Genomic DNA, 21,325 nt, shown 5'->3' with positions numbered 1-21,325 from the left:
AGGCATTTATATGCTGCCCTTCAGAAAAGTTCAGAAAAACCAAACTGGAGACACTTGATGTATGGGAATTATGCTAGGCCTAGAGCCATCTTTATCTTCTGGTTAGCCTGCAATGGAAGATTAGCCACCAAGGAAAGACTTAAGAAACATGGCATGCTTGTGGATGATTGTTGTGCATTCTGTTTGGAAACGGAAACACTGAGTCATCTGTTCTTTGGCTGCGATTTTCTGAAGGCAATTTGGACTAAAGTGCTGCGATGGATCAATGTGGATCATGACCCTCTGCCGTGGGAGAGAGAACTTGAGTGGATAGTCCATGCTTGTAAAGGAAAAAGGTGGAGAGCTAGCCTCATTAAATGTGCTGTCACTGAAGTGGTTTACACAATTTGGAGAATGAGAAATGATAAAATCTTTGGGCAAGCAACCTATACCGGGGACATAGAAAAAGAAATTATAGATAGTTTGACATACAGAATTTGGAATGTTAAGAAGTTTAGGTCATACATATCAGCCCTAATGGCTTAGGTGTTGCTTCTTTGAGTTTGATTGTGTATTGGATTTGTTTTTGGCTGGATCGTGAGCGATCGCCGTGTACATATTGTTTTTTGAATTAATCAAATCATTTATTGATTCAAAAAAAAAAGTGATTAAATGTGAATTATTTTTTTCATTTTTTTCTGTAAATTTTGTTGTTTATTTTTATGATTTTTTAGCATATTCTTGTTCGTGATATAGATTAGATGAATTTTTATTATTCATTTACTTAATTCCATGAAAAATTAAGCAGTTAGGACCAAATCAATTCAAAAGAGGGTTGCTGCGTTTTTTATTTTTCCCCCGTAAATTTGATTGTTTATTTTCTGATTTTTGAGCATAGATTTTTGTTCGTGAGATCAAGTAGATAAATTTTCAGTATTCATTTGCTTGATTCCATGAAAAATGGAGTAAGTTGTTATCATTTTAAGATGAACATATGCTTGAACATTCATATCCATCCAGATTTAATTCTGGCCATGCATTAGATCTGCTCTTTCTATAGTGTACAACGTGGCATAACCCCTCCCACACGGATCCCATCTTCTCCAGCTCACGTGAGCTCACCCATACTTGCTTGTTTTTGGCCACTTGATCTAATCCATCCTGATTCAATGACCCAACTTGTTTTTCCTTTATTTTTTTTATTCTTCATGTTTCTAATTCATTTTTTTACTCGATTTTAATTTTGATTTTACTTTTTGTGAATTAATTAGAATTTAATCTTCTAACATATAAAAAATTCAAAATATTTTTATTTTTTATTTCAAGTAATTAATTATTTAATATTTCTCTTGTTTTTACTATTTCTTTTATGTTTTTGTTTTATTTTTGTATTTGTATATTATTAATGGTATCACTCTCATTTTATTATTTCTTTTATGTAATTTATGCTCACCTTATGTAGTACTTCCCCTTCCCTCTTATTATTTCTTGTATGCTTTATTTACTTTATTTTTTGCATTTTTTTTTACTATCCATTATTATTTCAACAGTACCCCCATTTCCTTTTTTGTATTTTACTCTTTCGCTTGTCCTTGTAATCTCCTAATGTAACTGATACAAAAATAATGGATGTGGATTTAGGGTTTCAGTTGGGGTGTGGGTATTTTCCATGCATGTTTATTTTTCTTTTATTAATTAGTAAAAAACCATAAAACAACTAAAATCAACCAAAAAATCATAAAAATATATTTTCATTCATAACTTTTTTCGATCCAATGTCGATCCATTTTCAATACCCGTAAGTTAATTGCTTCGTGCATCGCTATCTACCTTCACCGCCTCCTTAACTTGTAAGTTGATTGCTTTATGCATCGCCATCAACCATTCACTATTCATCGATCATTTTCCTAAATAAATCTCCTAAACCACTTTCAGAAATAAATGCAAAAACAAATAAATACTCAATCATATGTCGATTCCACTTCAATATTTTCACAAAAAAATTTAAAAACAATGCAAACTCATCACTTCATTTTCTGCCCAAGCGCGAAGCTTCTCTTTGCCCAAGCGCAAATCTCGCCCAAGTTCAAAATTCATTTCAACTTGTCTTTTTCACCCAAGTGCGATCAGACCTCCCTTTTCAGAAATAAAATCAATCCACCCACAAAAATTGCTTTCTACCAAGAATTACGTAAGCTCTGACTTTCCTGTGGCACTTGGGGAATACGTAGGCACAAGATGCGATGTTTTGCCGAGCTCCATAATAAAAAACAAATACATGTTCCTTTTTCTTAATAAAATAAACGTAGACATAAGCTAACTCTCGATTAAGAAACAACTAGATGGGTACCATCGAGTACGATGGATGTGAGAAGTGCTAATACATTCTCGTTTTATAACCGACTCCCGAACCCTAATTTGGTTACGATGACCATCTTATCCTCTCCTTCGCGGGTTTTATCAATATTTTCCATTTCCTTTTGAAATAAATAAAGATATGTGAAGACTCTATCGTATTTCGAAGGTGCGGTGCACTCGAGTATTTTTCGCACAGCGACAATTTTAATTAGACTCAGAAATCATTTTGTCTTCTTCTAATCATATGCAAATGCAAACAAAAATTTGTACAGACAACTGGGATGTAACATATAATTCTTCTTGAAGCAAAGGGAATTCAAATGTCTTTTCAACGACATTAACCTTATCAATAAACATTCCAATGTATGTGATCAAGCTTCTCCAAGACTCTCTTGTGTAAGCTCTTTTCTTCAACGACCCATTTCCGTCTTTCTATGTAAAGAGCTGAAGACTTGAAGAAAAAGAATGAATCATTAGTTATCGAAAGAGCTATTACTTTGTCAAACCAAAAACATAAGTTTAACTTAAAAGTTCTTATCATTTGTATATCTTAGAAATTCATAAGTATTAAGAGTCTTTTTGAGTTTTATTCTTTAAACAATCTATGATCTGATTAAGTTAGATTGTTAGAAGTCTCTTGCTTGTGTGCTTGAACATCTAAAGTATCTTGCTTGTGTTCATGAGCATTAAAAGTTTCTTACTTATGTGTTTGAGCATTGGAACTCTCTTGCTTGGGTGCTTGAGTATTAGAAATCTCTTACTTCTATGTTTGAGCATTGGAAGTCTCTTGCTTATGTGTTTGAGCATGAAGTCTCTTACCTCTGTCTATCGAATTCTATACTTTAAGTTCAGAATCTGATAAGAAATTTTTACATAAGAAAGAAAAGGATAACAAAATTCAACCCCCTTCTTGTGTTTTTCTCACCTTCATGAACATCATCTTTAGAGTGATATAACTTTTCACCTGGACTTGCTCGTTTGGGAAACCCACCAGAGAGCCTCTGAAAGGCTTGAGCTCATCTAGGACCAATTTTAGTCCATCAAAGGCATTCGAGTATAGGATGTTAGCCAATCATCACATTGCACCCTTATGACCATATGTTCATTCTCATGGGGTGGATCTATGTTCATCCACCAAACCTTTCGGATATGGTTTTAGTATGGTGATTTATCCTCTTCCGTTCTCTCAAGTTCCTTGTCTTTCTTAGAACCAAGGCTTATGGGATGATCATTAATCTGAGTCTTGGAACCGCCCTAGTCTATTGAGAGGTTCCCCTGACATACTTCTTCAAACGTCCTTCTTGAATAAGTCGCTCAATTTCTTTCTTAGGTTAATAGCACTCATTAGTGTGATGACCCCTCACCATGTGGTACTTACACCACCTAATTTGGGCCCTATTTTATTTGTCTTAGGGATTGGTGGAGGTGGAATATCATGATTTTGGAGCTCTTCAAGCCAAATCTGCTCCCTGTGAGTGTTGGGAGTCGTTAATTTGTCAGCAGGCCTCCCACTCTGCTTGAAATTTGACATGCCTCTGACAAGCGAGATATAATGACTAATGTGTTGCTTTTGTGATAAGTCAGATATGTTATAGGCGTGCTCCTTAATGTCTCTAACTTTCTGTGTGTTTATGGTAGTGATGTGTTCTGAAGGGTAGATATTACCATCGAATGGAGCGCCCCGTATCTCATTTGAGAGAAGTTATAGGTCTAGGACTTCTTCTTCTATCTAAAAATTGTCATGGTGTCTCTCTCGGAGGGTTAGGAAATTCTCATGGTGTCTCTCCCATGTTGAATGAGATGGTTAAAGCAGATGAAGATTTGATTGAGTGTAATCTAGGTAAGTTTTATTGAGACCCCACGGTGAACGTCAATTGTATTTGTGATACACAATAAGGGTTTTCGAGAGTCAGCTCATATGTTGGATAACAAGAGACTTTGTATGCTAGGGTTTGATAGAATTATTGAATGAATCTCCAAACCATTAGGTTGAAGTATTTATTAAAGGTTTCTTGGGTTGGTCTAAAAGGAAAGAAATGATTTTCCCTAGCTTCCCAACAAAAACGTGGGAGTAGGGGAAGACTGGTTCCTCCTCAAATCATGGAGAGACAATTTCCCCCTTTAATTGTCATTTCAGGCCGTTATTTCTTTGCCACCTCATAGATAACGTGTGATGAACGAGTGGAATGTGGATCTTAGTCCATGTTTGACGACCCATTCCCAATCAAGCCATTCAGAGTGCACTCGCTCAGCGTTCCAACACCTTATTTGGCCCGCTTTGCCATGGGCTTGCTTTTATGGGCCAAATAAAATTATCCCAACTCAGTAATTTTAATAAAATAATTTATTACTACTACAACAATGTTTTTAAATACTTTTGAAATTTTTAGTGTAATTTATAAAAGTGAATGTTGTAAATTAAAAGTTATGAATCAGAATTGTCTTTCAAAGCATGCAAACAGATTATCGCACGTGGTTTAAAATTTAACATAGTCAAACCGTAGTTAAATATAATCTCATAAAATATTTATTAAATCCCTTATTTGTTTTATCATAGTCAAGCAGTAGTTAAACTAAAAGCTTGAGACATTCTATTATGAATGATAAAGAAAATTTCTTTACCCACCTCCTTACTTTCTTGGTCACCTCTGGTGAAAAACCCAAATTACCTCTTACTTCAGAAATGCATTTCCGAAATGCAAAAAAATGTTGTTTTCGGAGATGCATCTCCGAAAACGCCTTTTTTTTTCAAAATTTGTCTTATTTCGGAAATGCATTTCCGAAAACAGCATTTCAAAAATGCATTTCTGAAATACTGCGCGTTTTGCAGATTAAGCAAAACAGCCCCCTCCTCCATTCATTTTACCCTAAATCATCTTCAAACTTCCTCTCTTGAAATTTTTTGGAAAAGCAAGTGTGTAGTCTACAGTTAGGCATTCCTAAAGCTACTCAATCTCAACCTAAATCATCTCAATCTCTTCAATTGGTAAGTTTTTCAATTTTTAGATCTATGATTCAAATCTCTATTAGGGTGTTTAGAAATTGCAAAAATTATATTGGGGTAGGTTGGTACTGCTATTTAGGTTGTTTAGAATGATTAAGAGTAGTTTTGATGTTGGATTTTGGGGTCTGCCATGGAAGTTGCAGAAATTGCTTCGCAGGGGTGTTTCAGAAGTTCATTTCCGAAAACACCTCCATTCCCAGTTTCAGAAATGAACTTCCGAAGTGGTCCAGAATTGATTTTTTTTTCAATTGTTTCGCATTCTTATTGATTTCAATTGTTTTCAGGTACATGGCAGGCAACCCAGCACGCATCAGACGGGAGAGAGACCCAGACAGCGTCGGCTAGACGCGAGCGGGCGACGCAGGTGGCGTCGACGCAGGGACGGGGTTGTCGTGTGCGAGTACCCGTGCAGATGGACGAGGGTACATCCTCATCTGGATCCAGGAGTCGTCTGGCTCGGGTCTCTTCTTCCCGCCAGCAGGAGGTACGAGAGGAGGAGGAGGAGGAGGCAATTACATACCACGAGGCGGAGGAGGTACCGGATGTTAACCCTCCACACGGGGAGGAGGAGGAGCAATAGGAGGGCTACCCGGGAGGGCCCAGTGACACGACCTTGCTGATTACCTACCACGAGCACGTCGCTCGGCGTATCTGAGGGGGAGAGGTATTTTTTATAATTTGTCCGACTTTATTATTTAACCGTTTTTAATTTAGCTTTTTATTCAACATTTTCTTAACGGTCTAATTAATAGTGTTTTTTATTTGTTTTTGTTGTAACAGGAGAGACAGACTTTGAAACAGGTGAACCACGCCCGGGAGATTTTCAGTCTCTTTAAACCAGAGGCGCAATGGTTTAACGACGCGGTGACAGCTTCAGGGCTAGGTGGGTTGTGCATGACGGGGTATACCACCATCAGCCACAGCATGCAGGGGGCTTTGTGGAGAGGTGGCATAGGGAGACGTCTTCTTTCCACTTACCGGTTGGGGAGATGACGATCACCTTGCACGATGTGCAGTGTCTGCTCCACTTGCCGATTAGAGGGAGGCTGCTGGACCATTCCCGGATCCAGAGGATCGAAGCCAGTGAGTGGATGGTGCTCTATCTGGGTATGGAGCCAGATATGGATGACTATGAGTGCCAGACGACAAATAGGCCTCATATCCGGTTCACCACACTGAGCGCTTATTTCGAGAACCACCTGGTGGCGGCGGCCGAATCCGAGGAGGCGGATAACGCCCTATTTGTGGAGTATCATCGTGTCTGCGCTCTCCGGTGCTGGTTCATGTTTATGGTAGGCGCTGCAATCTTTGTGGACAAGAGTGTAAGATATGTCGACGTGACCTACCTCTGCTACTGCATGGACTTGACTACCGTTCACCAGTGGAACTAGGGGTCAGCTATTCTGGTATACCTATACCAGAAGCTGATTGAGGCCTCCAACTGGAGGACTAGGCAGTTGACCGAATCCTGCACACTATGGACGATACGTTTCATTTTAATTGTTTCACGTTTATTTATGTTTCGTATTTATTTTTAATACATTATCGTGTTTGTGTTTCAGAGCGGGATCATCTCCTACTTCCCCCGCATCCACGACTTCTGCGTTGATCCTGAGTACGAGGACGTCATGCCCAGGGCCGCCCGATACGTTCTCTAGAGGGGGAACAATGCAGTGGGACCATACCGTGGGTACCTCGACCGCACGATGCACGATGACATCAGTTGGAGGCCATTTAGCGACTACACTAATGTTGTCGCCTTTGACAGCATCTCGTTATATTCTGGCTGGTTGGCATGCGGGACCAACACCATGGTGCGGTATCTCCCTGAGCGGTGCATGCGGCAGTTTGGATTTGTGCAGATGATACCCAGGTCACCTTTTGAGGCTGCTCCCGACACAGTGACCCGAGTGCAGCTCACTGGCATATTTAAGGATTGGGAGCGTCATGTGGTCCCGAAGGAGTATCGTCGCATGCAGGTCACCCAGGACTGGCACAGTGTGGAGGGGTATGTCACATGGTTCTATCGGATGTCACATCCTCTGATGACATCCGACACTCCTGGCGCTCCTAGGCCAACATACGAGGAGATCCTGGAGAATCAGCATGCCGAGGATAATCATGCCATTGATCTCCTGCCGATCTGCCAGGGGATAGAGATGCTTGGGCGGGACGCGTTGGATCGAGGTATCGTTGATCAGGGCGGTCCAGAGACAGTCGCCGTGATGGAGAGGATCGTCGGTGATGCGGGCCGTGAGGCGGCATACAGGCGGCAGAGGAGGTCCCAGGGAGAGAGGGTTAGGCATACCCAGTAGGGGTTCGGGTTAATTTTTTTTGTATTCCGATTATATATTTCGCACACTATGACTCCGTCTGTATATATTATTTGAATTTTATTTATTATATTAGTATTTTACGTTGATATGTCGTTTATTTTGTTTGACTTTTTCGTTTTGTATATATTATACGTTTTGTATATATTTCGTACGGGACTATTAGAAAAAGCATAAAAAAAAAAGACTTCTGCATAATTCGAAAGTGCACTTCCGAAACACCCTAAAATCTGAAAAAACGTGTTTTCGGAAGTGCATCTCCGAAAACACCCCCATTTTGGTGTTTTCGGAGATGTACTTCCGAAGTCTGGGAAAATTTCGAAAAAAAAAACTTCGAAAATGCATTTCCGAAGCAGGGGTAAAGTGAGGTTTTTGCTGGGGTGACCCCATAGGGAGGTGGATAAAGAAAAAACCATGATAAATATATTTTTTCAAAATGAATGAATCTAGTCTTTTTTTTTGGATTTGAATTGTCTCCAATTTTTCCTATAGTGCCTCTTGTTCGGCAGCATTTATAACCCTTGGATTACATTCTATACCTACTTATAATTTATATCATTATTTTTTTCTTATTTATTAACCATTAGATTGGCAGCATGATGGAAGCTGAGGGAGAAAAACATGAGAGGATCCATTCTCCTTTTTTTTGTTTTTGTTTTTGAGGGAGACGAATTGAATCATGCCTCTTCCAAGGTGCAAAAGTAACCACCAATGCATAACATATCCTCAAAATTCAAAGTCAAGACTATGTCTTCCTATCTTTCTAACTACCTTCCTTCTTTTCATATTAATTTCATTCTAACTTGTCTTTTAAAATTCTAAAATTAGTGACTATTTTCATTTTTTAATAATGTTCTAAAATGAATAAAAAATTTAAATAACAATGTTTAAAAAAAAATTTACCAAAAAAACAAGTGTTTCAGAAAATTTACCAAAGTGTCTAGGTTTTGCGGGACCCCCTAGAGTATGCGCCAAACCATTTGGCGCATTAGTACAATTTTTTTTGAAATAGCCAATTCATTTGGCGTATAAGTGTTAGTAAAAAGTAAAAAAAATAAAAAATAAAAAAGAAACATCCACATTGGCGCCAAATCATTTGGCGCATACACTTAATTTTTGTACTAATGCGCCAAATGGTTTGGCGCATACTCTAGGAGGTCCGCAAAACCTAGACACTTTAGTAAATTTTCTAAAACACTTGTTTTTTTGGTAAATTTTTTTTTAAACATTGTTATTTAAATTTTTTTTTCTTCTAAAATAGTAACTTAACAGCTTCTTCCAATATGATTGGCAATTGGTTACTCCTGTGACGTTGCAAAGCGACAATTTTGCTCACAATTTCACTTCTCATTTTGACAAATTGACAAGTATGAATGACTATGACATTGCCGCCTGAGAATAAATAAACACGGTTATAGTATTGAATTGTTTTTCATAACTAGTCACTAACCCGTGCGTGTGCACGGGTTCTGGTATGTGACGCGCATTTGTTTCAGATATATATTTTTTAATAGAAAAATTTCTGGTACCCGTTAAAAAATAATAATTGAATGAATAGAAATATGTCTGATACCCGTGAAAAAATAATAATTGAATGTATAGAAAAGTGTCTGGTACCCGTGAAAAAATAATAATTGAATGTATAGAAAAATGTCTGGTACCCGTAAAAAAAATTAATTAAATGTATAGAAAAATATCTGGTACCCGTAAAAACATTTAGATCAATAAAAAAATATAATAAAAGCTAACCCGTGCGTTCGCACGGGTACCCGTCGTGTTCGTGCATTGTAGTTGAGGAAAATTAAAGATGATAGGAAAAATTAAATTTTGTGGGGATAGGTTAATATATTAATAAAATATGTTTGTAAAAGAATTTTTTTTTGAACAGTTTGGGCCCAGGATTAGGTTAAAATAAATAAATTAATAAGATGATATAATAGTTTGTGCCTTAGATGGTAAGCTCCATGTCCAAAAGAGAGTTGGTAACCTAATTTTGTTCCTTTGGTTAATAGAGTAGGATTAATAGGTCCAAAAGGTATTAGTAAAAGACTAAATTTTGGTTAAAATGAGTAAAATTGTAAAAATACTAATATTAAAAACAATTTAATATTTTGATCAGTAACTTCATGTTCATGTTAATATTCAATATTTTTATTAGTAACTTCATGTTCCCGTTATTAGTAAATTCATGTTTCCGTTAATATTTAATATTTTGATCAATAGTTTTAGGTTCCCGTTAATATTCAATATTTTATTCAATAACTTCATGTTCCCGTTAATATTCAATATTATTATCAGTAACTATTTCCATTAATATTCCAAATTTGTTCCCTTTAATTTTCAATATTTTATCAGTAACTTCATGTTCCCGTTAATATTCATTATTTTGATCAGTAACTCCGTGTTCCCGTTAATATTCATTATTTGATCAATAACTTCGTGTTCTCGTTAATATTCCAAATTTATTCCCGTTAATATTCCGAAAAAATTATTAGTAACTTAAATGTTTCTTTTAATAATTAAAAAATTTAATATAAGGTATATATTATTTACCTATCTCATTATCATATCGCAACAACTTTAATATATTTTTATTCCTTTAAAATACTATATAAATTTACTATATAAAAAAAATGAAAGATAAAATAAGAATACTAATATGAAGCCCACGTATTCATATAAAATAAATAAGAATACTAATATAAATATACTATACTTCGCAATAAGAATCATTGTCAGCAATATTCATATTTCACAACACATATTCATACTAATGTAAAGGCCACGTTTTAAAATATTCATATTTCATTTTTTAATATTTCACAACACATATTCATACTAATGTAAAGGTCACGTTTTAAAATATTCATATTTCATTTTTTTTCATATCATCAAGAACTAATAGTTAAATTAAATTGCGGCATTCATAAAAAATTAATCATAAATGTGTAATAAAATTAATTAAAAATAAGCATCTTCCTTCCCTTTTCTTTTGGGATTTGAAACTTCTATAATAATCAAAGTTATGAAGTGAAAAACAAAACAATTAAATATAATAATAATATTTGTTTCTAAAATATTAATTAATTAATGGTTAATATTATCCACTTTAAATTCTAAATTGAATTGCTTGGGAAACAAATTCTTCTTTCAAAGCCAAAATCCAAACACAACCTTAATGTCAGGTAACATATAGTAGAAACAATTGGACACACAAGACTACCATTTATTGTCTATATATAAATATATTTAACCTAGAAAAAGTAACCATAAGGTCACTATAGTGAGTTAGAATAGCTAATCACATACATTATTGCAGACAAATTCAAATTGCACTTCCAAAATACAAAAACACATAGGAAAAACAACCATTCTGAAAACACAGCTTATAAAAGCACACAGTACCTCTCTCAAAAGGAAAAACTCACAGACATAGACATACCAACATGTATCTCTAGCATCCTAAAAGCATTTTCTCATAGTCACCTTCAATATGATAATAACCGAGTCTTCGATAACCACTCCCATTATTTTTTATCATAAATCGTACTCCTCCCACTTTGCTAACAACTCCTGAATTGCAACTGATTTGAATGTCATGTGTCATTAATGCCTTCATTAACACCAACATTCTAGTATCTTCAAACCCATTATCTTAATTCCAAATACGTTTCTTCAATCCAATTTCGATAAAGGGAAGTTAGATTACTGTATTGGATGATGTAAGATAGTCTATAAAATTCAGAGAAACTACACCATACACACAAATATCCCATACAATCATGTTGGCAGCTCCAATAATGCATTATCCTGTGAGCACATCACCAGATCAAAGACTAGGCATCTTACATTCAGTAATGACAGAAACTCGTCTTTTGGATCTTCTTTCAGGTCCTACCAATTTGTCTCAAAGATTAATTTCTCCTCACTGTGATAATCAATAAACAGGTAAGCACTGCAATTTCATCTTACCTCAAAGTTTCCAATGCAATGAAACATATAAAAATATTCCTAAGAAAATATGCCTTATGTGCTACCTTAGTGGCAGTTAATTTTTCTTGTCCTCCAACTTCTTCCAAGAGCTTAATGAAGAAGCTCAAAAGCCTCCCTTGGATGATTTCTCTACTGAATCCAAAGGCTCAGCTCCAACTCCTATAACAGGAAATGCATCCACACTAAAATACAAATACAAATATAATCTCATTAACAAAATCTCACATCTTGTGTAATATATCAATTCTTAATCAACATGCCAATACAATTAGAAAATATAGATTAAGCGAAGAAGAGCCTTCCAATCAAGAGATAACATGTTATGCATTTAAATTTTTCAATCAACATACCTCAGGCAACACTTTGGCAATGAATAATTATGAAGAAACAAATTGTATGACAATTGCCAACACAGAAACAAAAACCTAAGATTACCTTCCTCCATGGACCAGCTGTTGATGATGATAACTTAGCAAAGCTGAATGACCTTTGAATGAATAGCAAAAAGAATAAACAACAATATGAAATAATTCAAAACAATATAATAGATGTATAATTTAAACAAAAAACCAGTAGATCCTTTGGATAAAATGGATAAAAAAACAACAATCTGAAAAATTCAAAACAACATAATAGATGAAATTGATAAAATGAATTCAAAGGAGGTCTCCCACCAATAGATCCTGTTCGTGGCACTGTTATTACATTGGTAACCCCATCAACATTCCTCTCCCTAGCCACATATCATCCACGTGCATAGATGACTGTGTCAGTCCCACTCTGCATCAGAGTGCCAAAATCTGCAGTAGAACGAAGAAAACCAAATCAAAACCGCAACTTGCACCGTATCAAACCCGATCCACGCAAACATCAAACTCCTGCACTTCATTTAAATCCACTAACAGTCAGCCTATATACCATACAAAACCTATTAACTTCAGTCAGTTCAGTCAGTTCATTATATTTTAATTATCCATCAAATCAAACAATAACCATAGTCATTTTCAAATAGCGGCGCAGAGCAGCTGGCCCTAAAAGTGGGATAGAGAAACTACACCATACACACAAATATCCCATACAATCATGTTAGCAGCTCCAATAATGCATTATCCCGTGAGCACATCACCAGATCAAAAATTAGGCATCTTACATTCAGTAATGACAGAAACTCGTCTTTTGGATCTTCTTTCAGGTCCTACCAATTTGTCTCAAAGATTAATTTCTCCTCACTGTGATAATCAATAAACAGGTAAGCACTGCAATTTCATCTTACCTCAAAGTTTCCAATGCAATGAAACATATAAAAATATTCCTAAGAAAATATGCCTTATGTGCTACCATTACCCCCACGAAAACGTAGAGCCACCACCTCGCTGTATGCTCTGAAAGCAACACCTGGTACATAACGTTAACATTAAACAACACTTCTTAAACTAAGAAGTTCAAGTAATTACACAGAGCATGTTTTAGGAGAACTATTAGTCACATTTAGAAATTAATGGTTCGGAGTTTTGAATTCGTAACCATCACTGCATAAATAATTATCCAAAACAAATCAAACAATCTAGTGTAAAAGAACAGAACCCCAACTATGGAATGAAAAGATTATCTTCACTGTCATATGAATCATCTTTCCTCGCAATACCGATAAACTTGTAATTCTCACTAAGCATCGTCAACATCCATGGCCCTGCATAATTACGCTGTAACAGAGTATTTTGGTGAAGTTCAAAACAATAACAGAGTAGAAACGAAAACAACTTCAAATATTTGTGAGTAATAACAAAGGTTGACGACGAATAACAAATATCAGATCTATAATAATTAGTTCAAATCCTGCACTTTCTACAAAAGAAAGTTAATAACGAAACCTAATTTGAAAATGTCATACATAAACCTTTTCGAATCGGACCACCACCACACTCGTCGTCGGAAACCCATTTCCACCACCACCATACTAATCGTCGGTAACCCGTTGATGCCGCTACAAATCTGAATGTCAAAACATAAAAACCGATTCAAATCAGAAATACATACAAAACCACAGACGCAATAATGTCTAACTACTCAACAAAAAATCGATACAAATCGAAGAACTGATATCGTTCCAATCAGTCATACCTGAACTGATATCCTGCGTCTGTTCCAGAATCAGATTACATGACAGAACATTCTCCCACTCTAACAAATAGGTTTAGCAGAGTTGTAGCATTTGAGTAGTGCCAAATCATGACCCTGCAGTTCTTCGGCCAACGCGAGCTACAAAACCAGCTTTGATTGGAGTAACTGATCTTCCCGATCCACACTGCAAGCAATACACCAGTTATTAACAACATAGAATTCAGTTATTAACGACCAATCAGCCCGTATATCCAAAACAATAGTCCAAACCAAACTTCTTAGATAAGTGCATCAGACGAACCTTCCTAAAAAATTATTTAGCAAAATTCGTCACAAAGAAAAACAATCAAACATAAAGCAAACTATAAGAAAATAGAAGGATTCAAACTTCAAACCTAATAGAAATGGCAGCACAGAGCCTATCCCAGAAACCTATTAAATCAGAGTCCGAGAGAAGCATCGAGCTGCCTATCCCGTCCAATAATGAGGATTTAGAAAGTATAACACAGATTTCCTCACACCCATAGCATTTGCGATTATATTATCAAAGTACAGGGCCAGACAAACCACAAAAAGAATGTGGCCAGAAGTGACTCTACTCAAATCATCACCTGCGTATAACAAAAAGGTGTCTCCAAAACATATAAAAATCAAAACTTTATCAACGAAATACATCGAATACCATAGTTTGAGAAAAAATCAAATAAATTTCAACAAAAATCACAAAATCAAACCACAAAATCACAAACAGAAAATATGCCGACCCTGCATTCATAAAAAAAACCTAAACAATTTATTCATCATTTTCCTTAAAATCAAAACCCTTTAGAATCGTGAGAGAGGAAGAGAGATCAAGAATAAAAATCAGAAATACCTCACCCGAGATTCAGATTTGCAGCTTTCGTCATCATCTTCATAGATCTTCAACCAACTCAACTCATTCATCCAAATTCGTTCAACACCGTTCATCACGAACCCAACAACATCGATCAACATCACCATCATCGTGTTCATCATTGTCCAACCTTCACCTACAAAACACCATTTTTTTTGTTCTTTAAAAATCAAATTCTTACTATCAAATAACTATCACATGAGATCCGTAAACTCACATCTTTGGTTTTGTATACCCTTTTCCAACTCCGCCAAAGCCACAGACAAACAATGTTCAGATCTAAAATATAAAAAGTGAAGCTTTTCTTACCAAACTGCCGCAAATCTCCCCCTTTTTTTGCTTGAGCCAACACCATTAAACCTGAAATAACAAAAAAAAAACTAAATCTAAATCTAAATCACTAAATCACCAAATCTAAGAAGAAGATCTGTTATGTAAAATCAAATATTTGTGAGTAATAACAAAGGTTGACGACGAAGAACAAATACCGTCGAAATCCGCTTTGTCCGAAAGTAGAAACCACCACATCAAAATTGTCGAAAACAGTTTGAAGAAGAAGCATAATGATAGGATGGATGAGGAGAGAAAAATGAGGCAAATTTTGTGATTAAGAGAATTAGGGTTTGTTGTAGAAAGAGAGATGAAGAAAGAGAAGAGAGAGATAACAAAGATGTAGAGAGAGATAGAAAAGAGAAATGAGATGGTGGAAGAAAGATGGGTTAGTGGAAGAAAGCATAGAAAGAGTAGAAAGAGCAAGGAAATGCAAAGACTGCATCCACGTGGCGCAACAGATTTGCAAAGGGGCATTCTGGTACTTTCCAGAACATCAAACTTTCTTATATTGTAGATAAACCATTCTAAACAAACATCAACTTGATATCATGAAAATAACCTTTCTATTAACAAAATTTAGTGCCACGTAACTAGAACAACCCAATATAGGGTGAAGGATAACATGGTGAAGTTGAATTATTTCTCCATCATGGTGAACTATTAAAATAACCATTGATTTAATATTAAACAAATTGAATGGACAAGATTGATTATGGGTGACCTACTAACCAAGTAGTAAGTAAAAAAACAAATATTTACATTTATATCCAAAATATATATATTTTCAACTAAACCCCGATTTTTTTAACAAATTACTCGAAAAATTTAAAAAGATATATACACTAAAGCATGTCTCGGAAAGAAGTGAGAGGCACATACACTTTGGCATTTTATTTTATTTTGATAGCAATCTTATAGAAATGTATATTATTATTATTATTATTATTATTATTATTATTCAATTTCCTTAAAAAATTCACAAATTATATATAGAACTTCGGCCATTTTATTTTATATTATCTTATTAATTTGTACATAAATTTTAAGAAAATAAATAGATATATTGATTTTATTAATAAAGTAAATTTAATTTATTAAAATATGTTTATTAGAGTAATTATATGAACTGAAATAAATAAATAGTAATATTTTGGAAATACTTATAATTTGAAGAAAAAAGTATTATATTTCATTGATTTTTTAAATTATCATAAACATTTTGGAAGAAAAGAAACTAGTTTTAAAGTATTCGAAAATTTAGTCAAACAAAACAAAAAATAAACATGATTAAATAATTCTTTTAATATTAATAAAAAGTGAGAAATACTTCTCCGCCATGTTCTTTATTCTACTGTGTTTTTTCTGAGATGAAAATGATGTTTAGTTTTTTAATTTTATGTTTTAAAATTTCATTAATTATTTATTTATTTTTATAATACAAATTGCTTATTAAAAAAATTAATATTTATAATGTATAAATAAAATATTTATTTGAGTCAATATTTAGTTATATATTTTTGGGTGTTTATGTAAAAGTATAAAGTAATTAAAGGAATATATTGGTCTTTTATTTAAATTCATAAAAACTTGTTTAACTTGTAATAGTAAGTCATTTTTAGTTCACCATAATAGACCAATTAATTTTCTTCACTATGTTAACCTTCACCCCCAATATAGAAATGGTCTTTGTATAAGGTATTGCTAAATTTAAGACCAATTGAAAAAATTTATTGCCTCTTTATACTTACCCAGTTACTTTTTAATTGCGACATTTTGATTTTTTACATATATTAAGAAAATTAATAATGATTATTATTTTTTAAGTAATAATTTTTCTTTTGTCTATAATATTTTTAATTTTTAATTATTTTAATATATATTTTTTCTCTCATAATAATTAGTTAGGAACAATTTTGACAAAACTATAATGATTATTACATTGAAATTTGAAAGAAACAATTAAATTGAAACAAATTTTTTTCACAAAAATGACACTTATAAAGAAACTAAGGAAGTATCATTTAATTTTTATTGCCTCTTTATATCGTTTAATTTTAATAAAACTTTTATTTTGAACAATTAGCAATGTTTGTATAAGTTTATCTATTTGAACATTTTTAAAATATTTCATTAAAATATTAAATGCATCAGAATAGAATTATGTTTTAAAAAAAAATTAAAATGTTAGTCCCTTTATTTTTAAGAGATGAAATTTCAGTCATTAAACTATTAAATTGATAAAATTTATAAAAAAAATAGAAATACTTAAGAACAAACCTTCACAATTTTTTGAGAATTTTTTAAAATTATTATGAGCAATCATAAAACCTAAAAAATTAATATAAATTTTAGTTTTCTTTAATAAATCTTTCATATATAGTTAAGTACATATATGCATAAAAAAATAAAATAAAAACATAAATATTTTGTTTTGTAAAAAAAATAGTTTAATAGCCATACATTGTCAGTATAAAATTTTCTACACCATTACTGCATCATGATTATCCAATTATATTATTTAAAAAATTAAAATAAAAGATAAACATTTCTAACTTATTAATGATTGTGATTAACTAATAGTGTAAAACTTCTTTATACTGTCAATGTATTTCAATAAAATTCAACAAAAATATAAATAATAATAAAATGACACATATCTTAATCTTATCTTAATTATAATCGTAATCTTAATATATCATGATCTCGGCATTTGTCATCATGATAGGAATTCTTGACAAAATCCTAATTCTAATATTTTCTAATTTGATCCAACAATAAATGAATAATAGTAATAATAATAGTAATAAATATAATAATAATAAACATAATAATAATAATAAAATATCCATTATTGATAATAATAACATAAATAATAAATAATATTATAATATTTGAATAATAATAAAAAAAGATAATAATAATAATAATAATAATAATAATAATAATAATAATAATAATAATAATAATAATAATAATAATAATAATACTGAAATATGTGTTTATAAAACTACATATAGTAATTACTCAAATATAATCTTTTAAAAAAATACTCAACAAATAAAATAATAATCTAAAATTTTGATAAAGTTTAAAATTTCATATATAATAAAATTAATGTATTATAGTTCAACCGCGCAATACGTGGGTTATATTCTAGTATATATAAATCTAAGGTTGTCATGATGACAACCTTAACTAAATGTCGTCATGATAGCAACTATAACAAAAACACTAATTATATTATTACTAATTTGACCATTCATTATGTAATAATAATAATAATGATAATAATAATAATAATAATAATAATAATAATAATAATAATAATAATAATAATAATAATAATAATAATAATAATAGAGTTTAATTGCTATGCACTGTCGGTGTAAAACTTTTTACACTATCAATGCATCACAACCACTCAATTATATTACTTTTAAAAAAATTAAAATAAAAGTCAAACACTTTCAATAGATTAACGGTTGTGATTCACTGACGTTGTAAAACTTCTTTACACTGTCAGTGTATTCCAATTAAATTCTTTAATAATATGAATAATAAATATAATAATAATATAATATTCAGCCATCACTATTAATAATAATAGTATAAACCATATAACACTATAAATAATATCTAATATAGTATAATTTTTGAAAAAAAAAAATATATACAATTATTATTAATTTATTTATAAATTTTAAGTTGAAAAATAAGATAAAAGTATATACTTTTATTTGTATGAAAACTAAAACATGTAGGATATTCTTTATGAAACATGCTAAAGATAAAAGCAGTTACAAATAAGTAGTTTAAAATAGGCTTAAATACAGTTTTGGCCCTCCAAATTTTTCAGTTGTTTGATTTTGGTCTTCATGTTTTAATTGTTTGATTTTGGTCCCCAAGTTTTATAATTGTTTGATTTTGGCCCCTCAAATTCCAATTGCTTGATTTTGATCCCTCAAGTTTGTCCCCCAAATTATTTTAACAAAATAAAATAGACCACTACCTAATTAAAATAACAACTCTTTGGCCAATAACTCTCTGATAGTTAAGCATAAGGTCCCGAAGCCTAGCAATCCTATTAGTCATATATAATTTCAATTTTTTATAATGGATATTGCATGTTTGTCAGTATATTCTAAGTTGAATGAAATATTTAAGATTTTTTAAATATTACATTCAAAGTTTAACTATTAAAAAGAAAAGAAAATTTAAAAAAATAAAAGAAATGAGAAAAAGCAAAAAAGAAAAATTTAGTCTATATGTTATTAGGTGACTATCAAATGCAACAGGGGACAAAATTGAGGGGCCAAAATCAAGCAATTGGAACTTGGGGTGCCAAAATCAAGCGATTACAAAACTTGGGGACCAAAATCAAGCGATTAAAACATGGAGAACCAAAATCAAACAATTGAAAAATTTGAGAGACAAGAACTGCATTTATTTAAAATATAATTATGGTAAATCAATCTTTTTATTTTCTTTTATTTTTTTTTGTCTTTATTCTTGTGTTTGGTATTTTCGTCATTAAAAAAACACTAAATAGATTTTATAATATTTAAAAGTTAATATTTTATACAAATGATGATAATTTTAATACAAAATGTAGAAAATTATAAAAAATTTAAATGATTAAAAAAAGAAATATTTTTCAAAAAAAAAATAAGATTTTCTTTTAAGTGATTTTCAATGTTTAGGGATGACAATTTGCCACATACTCTATGAGTATCCACAAAAATGTCTACAACAGATAGGGTAAAAACCCTCAAAATGAGCACGAATACAGACACGGATAATTATCTATTAAAATAAGCGGGTATGAGTTCATACAGGAATATTTTACTACCCACCCCGCCTTATACCCGCACTAGATATTTATATAATTTCATTTTTATTATTATATTAAAATCCATGTTTATCCATTTTAAAAATTATATATTACTATTAAACTATTACGCATTTTAATACAAGTGTTTATTTATTTCTAAATTCAACAATAACATCCATAATTTTTTTAATATTGTTAAAAAAAACTTAAAATTAATTATATGATATTTCATAATTAATCGATTTTATTTTATCACAAACGCGGATAAACAGGCACGAGACGGATATTGATGTACCCATAGAGTACGAGTACGGGTATAAACATTCATGCCCACGTAGGTAAGGGCTCGAGTACGAAATTTTTTTAAACCGTAGCTATGAGGACGGATACTATAATACCCTGCCCAAATCCTGCCCATTCTCATCCTTATCAATGTTGCATGGTAAATTAATAATATATAACTATTAATGTTTTTATACCTAATTACAATCATATTGTTATCATGTTTCAAATATTCTTAATAAATAAGTAATGAAGTAAGTAACCTGAAGCAACACGAATTTCATATATTTTTACCTAAAATTATAATTTACCAAAATTATGAATTTTCTTCAAATAATAATTATATTTTCTTATTGAACAAAAAAACATATAAATATATTATAATAAAACCAATGCATTATTCAAGTTATATCTAGCAACAAAGTACTAAAAATTTAACTTTTAAAAATTTTCAAAAAATTCTTAAAATTAATATTAAAATTTTATATTATTATACTAATAAATTTATGAATGATTATTTTCTATGGTAAATAAAAGATGAAATTACATAAGAAAATAATATTAATAAACAATATTACGGTGTGATTTAATTGTTAAATGTTAACACTCATAATATATTTTAACATGTTAATAATAATAAATTAAATATCTATTTTTAATAAATATTTACGATCTAGTAACAAACAAAACAATACAAAATTGAAATTAAGTTTTTATATATTCAAACTTGGTAGGGAGAACCACGGTTAGATCCCCCGCAACTACGATCGGGAGGGGGATAAAATCACTTGATGCCAGAACTCGCCCCCGAACCGGACTAAACCGGTGGTATAAAGCCAAAAAAAAAAGTACTTATAAAATAACAAAGTTTAAATCTGTAATTAGATAAATATTTTTTTTAAAAAGGCTTAAATACAGTTTTGAACCCCAAGTTTTTCAATTGTTTGATTTTGGTCCCTCATATTTTAATTGCTTGATTTTGGTCTTCCAAGTTCTGTAATTGCTCGACTTTGGCTCCTCAAGTTTCAATTGCTTGATTTTGGCCCCTCAATTTTGTCTCCTTTTACATTCGATAGTCCCCTAATAACATGTTGACTAAATTTTTCTTTTTTTGGTTGCTTTTTCTCTTTTCTTTTTCTTAAATTTTTTTCTCAACATTTTTATTTTTCTTCTCTTTTTAATAGTTAAATTTTGAA

General features: G+C 32.0%; 2 long non-coding RNA genes across 5 annotated transcripts; both read right to left on the bottom strand.

Moving 5' to 3' along the window:
- Positions 1-10,916: 10,916 nt before the first annotated feature.
- Positions 10,917-13,696, bottom strand: LOC131600083 (uncharacterized). 4 transcript variants are annotated; one of them, XR_009282998.1, is made up of 5 exons: positions 12,941-13,696; positions 12,818-12,862; positions 12,103-12,467; positions 11,712-11,849; positions 10,917-11,602 (listed from the first exon to the last, which is right to left on the bottom strand). It is a non-coding gene; the product is annotated as an uncharacterized LOC131600083 (long non-coding RNA). The 4 variants fall into 4 exon arrangements; XR_009282997.1 differs by having other exon boundaries at positions 12,818-12,896; positions 13,012-13,696; XR_009282996.1 differs by having other exon boundaries at positions 10,919-11,602; positions 12,818-13,696.
- A 493-nt stretch (positions 13,697-14,189) lies between these two features.
- Positions 14,190-15,384, bottom strand: LOC131600082 (uncharacterized). Its single transcript, XR_009282994.1, has 4 exons — positions 15,172-15,384; positions 14,901-15,043; positions 14,663-14,819; positions 14,190-14,399 (listed from the first exon to the last, which is right to left on the bottom strand). It is a non-coding gene; the product is annotated as an uncharacterized LOC131600082 (long non-coding RNA).
- Positions 15,385-21,325: the final 5,941 nt, after the last annotated feature.

The sequence above is a fragment of the Vicia villosa genome, linkage group LG4, assembly GCF_029867415.1.
Source record: "Vicia villosa cultivar HV-30 ecotype Madison, WI linkage group LG4, Vvil1.0, whole genome shotgun sequence".
Lineage (NCBI taxonomy): Eukaryota > Viridiplantae > Streptophyta > Magnoliopsida > Fabales > Fabaceae > Vicia > Vicia villosa.
The sequence above is the reverse complement of the archived record's forward strand: the minus strand, read 5'-3'. Positions and strand labels throughout refer to the sequence as shown.